This window comes from Haliotis asinina, chromosome 16, assembly GCF_037392515.1.
Source record: "Haliotis asinina isolate JCU_RB_2024 chromosome 16, JCU_Hal_asi_v2, whole genome shotgun sequence".
Classification (NCBI taxonomy): domain Eukaryota; kingdom Metazoa; phylum Mollusca; class Gastropoda; order Lepetellida; family Haliotidae; genus Haliotis; species Haliotis asinina.
Genome location: NC_090295.1, coordinates 18,436,406 through 18,443,861, shown reverse-complemented (window position 1 = coordinate 18,443,861; position 7,456 = coordinate 18,436,406).

The following is a 7,456-nucleotide window of genomic DNA, read 5'->3' as shown; positions in this document are numbered from 1 at the left end:
GGGGGACGGTTAAAGAATATCAGTGAGATTTAAACCTGATATTTAATGTCTATATAATAGCACTTTTCGGACAATACACAAAATACAAACGCGTCAAACAAAATCAGAACAGGAACTCAAGGTAGATCACCATGGGGACTTTCAGTACATTTGCTACCCGTAAGGACCCGAGATGGACTTACATGGTCCCTTCATACGTTGGCGATTGTGCACAAACGTAACCATCACTTTTAAACATAAATATCCTACAAGTATATACCTGATGTATTTACTTCAAATGTTTTGACACATTAGTATCCTAACAAGAAGACAATAACTACCAACAATGTCAACAAGAACATATGTGGAGCCTCTGCATCAACACATACTGAAGACTAAGTAATTTTAAAAATTATTCTCGACCAATATTTGCACACAACTGATGAAATGAAATTGCAAGCTCAAGGTTCATAAGCACGTTCAGGGCCTATTATCCTACCTCACTTACGAATGTCAATTTCTGACTGATTCACGTGGCCTTGCGAGGGAGAATAAATCATTACGTTACCCCACCCCGTGGGAAAAGCATGCATCCCTGGCAGTCAGTGAACCGTGAAGCAGTGATTCGAATCGACTAAAGTCAGTACCATGTTCACAAAATACATGATTGGATTTCAGCTTGTTTCGATGCTGTGTTTACATAAAGTGAGATTTAAACATTCGTTATGGTAAATGCAGTGCAGCATTGTGATGAGGAGTGTGCGGGGTTTCTTCATCCCATTTTTACCACCGAGCCGAATGGTGGTATCCTCTTTTGGTTCACACCCGGACTGTCGAATGTTTTTGTCGAATACACAACCGGAATGTCCAAAAGCAGTGGTGTGTGATAATGCTCAAGACTGTTCTAATAACACCCGGAATGTCGACTGCCTTGGAGAACTTGAGCCTGGGAATAGCAGAAGACTCAACTCTACTCTAATTAACGAGGGAGAACACATACACAAGACCATCTGTGAAAGGGGGCTGTGGAACCAATTCCTGAGTGATAGCCGTCGCACGAACGGACCGTCGCAGGTTGGCATCATCGTTTGAACAATGTGAATCAAGAGTCTGTGCGCAGAGTAAACTGCATATTGTAACAAAGTGGCCACAATAAAAAATAAAGAACTTGACAGAAGGCTTTAGCATCTCAACGACCAGCTTCACAGAGAAGAGAGTTCCAAAATGAGCTATGCTATCAGACTGTCCACCTTGCTCAAAGCAGGGAGATTATATATATGTACTATATGTTTTGGATTATCCCTGCTCAAAGTGGCCACAATAAAGCATGTACTGTATAACGTATTTTGTTTTAGATATTATGCGGCGAGTCGAACGCCATAGCTTTAACGCCTGATTACCACCTTACATTATACCCGAAACATCCAATTTATAACTTTTCAATTTTCCATAGTCTTGGCGGACACATTTCGTTTTGCCAGTCGGGCAAGTTGTTTATTTAAGGAGTACGAAGATTATGAGGCATGCATGGATATATGGTCTACTGGGTTTCTTTGTCTAACTAATCCCACACGGTTTTCGCCAGTAGAGGGATTGTTTTTTGTTCAGTTATGACATTGCTGTTATACATATGTTCTCCACACATCTCCATGTTGTGTTTTTGTGTGTTTCTGAACCACTGATTGGGATTGGTGAACAAGTTTATATTACTGCCGCACCCGTACAACTTATAATACAAAATATAAAAGAACCATGTGTCGTCATCGATATGAATTATCATGTAACTAACATATATATGGAATATTATTACATCCAATGCAGTCATCATCCAAGTAAACCTAAAAAGAGAGTTACGGTTTGCTGTGTCTGACTAGCTCTTTGTGGAAACACAGAACAATTGTGAGAAGGTTATTGATAACTTGTGTTTGCTGTTGTTGGTTTGGGGGGTGGGGGGTGTTTGTTTGTTTGTTTGTTTTTTCTGGTTTCCACGGTGAATAAGTTATTTGTTTCCATTCACCGAAGTGATCATAGACCACAATGAGAAAAGGTCCATCATCAAGCAGAAAGGGAGACCATGATAGAGTATGGATTACTTGTGTCTTCTTTGGCTTGGTCATCTCCTCCGCTACCCCCTCCCCTATTCCATCCCCATTCCTGTGTGGGATTGTGGCGCCATGTCTGCGACAGTTTGGCTCGGTGGATATAACGGGACTCCAATAACCCCGTATACCCCTCATCACAATGCTATAATTTGTCGTTTTTGTGCATTTGGTTTTGTGTATTCTGTAATATTGAATAGTCCCGGTGAAAATATTTTGCTTGCTAAACGAACCAGATTCTTTGAAATTCAAAGTAAATGTTATAACCACATTTTCAAAATTGAAATACATCATGAACATCCACACGATAACTATGTTGAAGGGAACATCGTGCCGGACAATGTTTTCCAGAGCACATACACATAAATTTCAATGTCTTTCACAGCCTAATAGGTGCACGTTTTGAAAAAGGACAAAGTCCCCATTCCTGCTTTAAGAAACAGGACTGAAATGACAATTAATTTAAAACACATGGGATAATTGTACAAAATGTTGAACGACATTCAAGATTATTCATGTGCATATATTGGTATATAACGTCTGCGATGCATCCCCAATATAAACAACAATACATTTAGACTCTAAGTTCACATGACAAAGGAGGTTTATACACAAAACCAAAATCTTGGTCCTGATAAGGTGAGAAACCTCACACAGAATCCCAGTTGGTCAGCCCGATACCTCATAAAACAATTCGATATTTCCTGTGATGTTTGAAGGCTCTCAGGATACATTGGAATGGTGTGAATGAAAGTTATAAACCTAATTCTGATCACTGCCTTTAATGGTCATTATCCTTTCTACTTGCACCAATACCCGGTAAGAGGTTTTACTCCCAATGTAAAACCTGGGAATAGGTTTAACTAGATTTAAGTAAAACCTATTCCCAGGTTTTACTAGGAGTAAACCCTCGTCCCGAAAGTACCGGTTTGGAGCGATCAGCCACCGAAATCTGCATTCACAGGAAAGGAAAAACAAAAACTCTGACAACAGTGTTTTAATTGAAATTGAACGTCATTGTAACACTTCCGTGAGCGACAGTTTGTGTTGTACCGGAATCTCCCTCTGAAGTAGGAACCGACACTGTCGCAGACGTCTGAGTTTTCTTTGGAGCTGAACATGAGAGAACATCTGACGCCATTGCTTGTTGTTGATCACTGGTTCTCTTGTAAACCCTCACTGCCTCGCTTTTGTGACCTACAATAAAAGAATTCATCTTGATAAGTCATTTCAAATTGTACATAACCGTTTGAAAAGCAATTTATATGATATTGTAATCGCTTTGCTTGGGGCCATCATTGGGATTCGAACCCGGATCTTGGCATGTTAACCATAACACATGTTGACATCACAAGTTCTAGCATTTAAAATCGCCAAATTGCAATTTGGCCCAGTCACTTCAAGTTTCATTCGTGTTTTGCAGATATTCATTGAGTTACATACCAGTTTGTTCACAAATCTGTTGCTCGCTTATGTTTGCCTCGTAGAGACGGGTAGCAGCAGTGCATCTGAGCGAGTGGTTCGTTTTCCTTCCTTCAATTCCGGCTTCAGCACATATTCTCTTCACCGTTGTCTGGATTGTGTTGTGGCCCATGGGCGACTCTAGGTACCATTTTCCATCCTTAGGTTTCTTCATCGGGGTGAAGTAAAACGCATTTGCTCGAGTTGAAGATGGTAGGCTGGAAAGTTAAATTGTGTTGACATAGAATCAATTAAGTATGAAATGTTTGCATTTGTCATTTATATGCCCCTAAACCAATGCGTGCAATCATCATCAGGGAGTAAAATTATAAGACAATTTACATGCAGTATGGGTCAAGTCACCCGCATGATGTGATTAAATGAGTGGTATATCTAAAGAATGTATAACATGTATCAGAAATGTATCAGAAAACATCTAATACATACCAAAGTGACTTGTACTTCATGAAAAGGCGCACATAACATCGTTCCGGGTTCTTGGTATTTTCATACGCTCGCACCTTTTTCTTCTGCAGTTTCCTGTCTTTCACTCCCCCGGCATTTGTCTTAGAGACGTCTTCCACATACTGCAGGTACCTGCGGCCGTTCTGGTCTGTATGTGGGCCTGTAATCTGAGGTTGTTGGTGTAGTCTTAAACTCCGATGTTCCTTTCCACCTCTCAAGGCGAAGTTAAGTCCTGGAAAATAAAATTCCGTACACAATTATATAATGTTTATCTATTTTGGTCTTAACACGGGATTCAAAATATCCATCCAAACTTTGTTTGGTTTGGTTTGCCTCAAAGTGAAGTCGGGCATTTTGTTCCAGTTAATCACATTTATTTTCGATGTGAAGGTTTGATTGTAAATGCCAAAATTGCTAATATCCGACTTTTCGACAGGGAAATCAAATGCAAAATGCAACTCACCAGTTAAGTAGAGGACTGTGTCCAGGAGTTTTTGCGGCGTGCCTTCTCCAAGAGCCCCCTTCTCCCACAGAGTGTTCTCCTCGTCTCGAGTTATCACCTCTGTAGGTTTTCTCACGTCTGCTCCAAGACCAGCTGTGGACCTCTCACGCATGCATGCGTCCAGTGCCTGTCTGCTGTCCTGGAACTCTTCGCCTTCCATCAGATTGTAAGGAGATTTGTTAGCTTTCAAGTGTGACGCTATTGCCGTGAATAGCCCATACACAGTAACAGCTGGGTAGCAAGTCCCGTCCACTTTCCTCGCCTCGAATAGGAAATACTTTAGGGCTGTATTTATATCTTTAGCAGTCATATCCAGCAAGTCTTCAGTCAAGACGGACGACGACAGCGCGATGTTTGCATCCATTGACCTCGTCCGACGCTCTTCTTGCCATCGCCTGAATACTCCTTTCGCCCAATCATTTTTGTACCTTGTCGTTCTTGGAACACATCGAGATAATTTCCTTTCAATATCTTCCTCAGTCAAAGGTGCCGCGAAACGGAACAGAAAATCATCATCATCATCATCAGCAGCAGCAGCAGCAGCAGCAGCAGCAGCAGCAGCAGCAGCAGCAGCAGCAGCAGCAGCAGCAGCAGCATTGTCATCATCTTTCTTAAACTGCGACTGTGTTAAAAACATTTCGTCTTCGCTCTGGTTTGCCATGGTTAGCAATGAGCGGATTCAAGTAACCACGTGGTATATAACTGACTCACTCACAAAAAACACGTGCACTGCGTGAAAATCCCGTGCGTTTTCTAACTTGTGCATTAGAGTTGCGACATTGCTGTCATTCCGAATGTTCGCGGTATAGTGAGGTCCTAATTCCTTATAACGCAATATTTAAAATGACGGTTTATAAGCAAGAGAAAAAACTTCGGAGGCGTTTTTTCTCCTATACATCTTTCCTCTTGAAATATGCCCCTTCTTCGTGCGTATGAGTTATAGCCAGCTTGTTTGCTAACTACTGAACATACGACAGCTTTCAGAGGTTCGAATCTCAGTTTTGGAACTAATGCAGCAGCGGACCGGGAATCAGTCCATAAAAGGACTTGATGTGATGTCAAAACGCAAAAAAATGTGATGTGATTCACAGTTAACTGACTTGAAAAAATATTACAAATCACAACACTGGTATGACAGTGGCAATACAACTTCAGAGGCGTTAGTGATTATCTACTTATTTTCTGACCCGTGAAGGTGCGGGGTAGAACATGTCTTCAGCAACCCATCCTTATCATAAAAGGCGACTAAGCTTGTCGTTAGAGCCGACTAACGGGATCGGGTGGTCAGGCTTGCTGAATTGGTTGACACATGCCATCAGTTCCCATTGCACAGATCACTGGATTGTCTGATCCAGGCACGATTATTTAGACCGCCGCCATATAGCTGGGATATTGCTGAGTGCGGTGTAAAACTCACTCACTCACTAATTTTCTTGACCAGGAAAGACAAAACATAAGGGTAACGAGCAAAAGCTGTCGTAAATAGTTTATGTAAACATCTTCTGCCTTTCTTTATATTCACAGAACGTATTAAGGAGTAACTGATTATTTAGTTTCAAGTGGAATTAATGCCGTCAAGAGTTTGCTATATGTGTAAGTGTTCATGAGTAAGATGTGAAGTGATATTCGTTACGAATGGCGTTAAGAACTGACTTATATCACCTGTTTCAACATATCTCCCTTATGCACCGCACTATCAAGGGTGACAGGAATTTTTGCAAGTGGGCGAGTGACACAACATATAAAATAATACATGCACAATCAGATAAAAGACATTCAGGAGATCCCGTTATGTGCATATATAACCACAAAGGAAAGATCAACATTGTCAGACACAGACGATATACGACGACACTGTTTGAATTGGTAATTGAATGTAAACCGTGTTCGACAGTAATAACAGTCAGCAGTTGACAAACTGAATTCAAATAGGCAATCCTTCTCTTATATCCGCCATTACGTTTCAGTTAGCATGTATTACGCTGTACAAACGGTACATTTCGAAGAGTGAAAAAGAATTGTTTTCCGTTGTTCGATCACACAACGTCAGTGTCATCCGTGGACGTGGGACAAGATGTGACTGAAAGGCAAATCAGCTTGGAATACATTCCGTGTTTCAAAGACAGCTTTTTATCATGAAAGACATGTAAATTTGACAGTAATTATTTTTCTAAATACGATCAATACGGTTTGTCAAGTATGAGTGATGTTAGGTTAAACTGGGATTAACGTCGCACCTAAGATTATATCGCTCTTTTGACGCCGAGCGTGGCTGTCTATGTGTGGCCCGGACTTTGATGTGCTCAGCTCACTGAGATACCATGCCCCAGTTATGCATGAATAACCCAGTCGGACCCATCATATTGACTCCGAGTCGACCAGTTCTTGAGCACCAGGCAGGGACCACCAAGTCTTGTGGTATGACCGGCCGGACGCACTAGCCACTGCAACACAGAGGCGGGCCAAACTGAATGAAGGAGTTTAAATTTAAAAGTTCTGTCGGCAATATTTCAGCCACATTGAGCCTGGAACAAGTTGTACTCTTACTATACCATAAAAACTGCCATCGAAGGGTCGTATAGTAGCAGTGAGTGAGTGAGCTACAACGTGAAAAGAACAATTCACTTTATATCAATATGAAAATCGGCAAATTTAGAACGTAAAAACCTGTCATTGAAGGACAGTAAAAATACAAAGTGTCACAAAACTAGTACTAGCAAAATTAAAACATTTAATTAAACAAAACAATACAATATAAACCGCAGGACATAGACCGCAACCATCTGACCGCAGTATATCATAGAATGTCTAATGTTGTCGCCAAACGCATAAAATATGTGAATATTGGAGCATGATGCAATTTATAATTGGGACTATAGATCACTAGTAAGAAGGGTAAGGTCGCCATGCACGGAATCATTGTGACTTACGGTGCCGCTGTTTCCTTCAT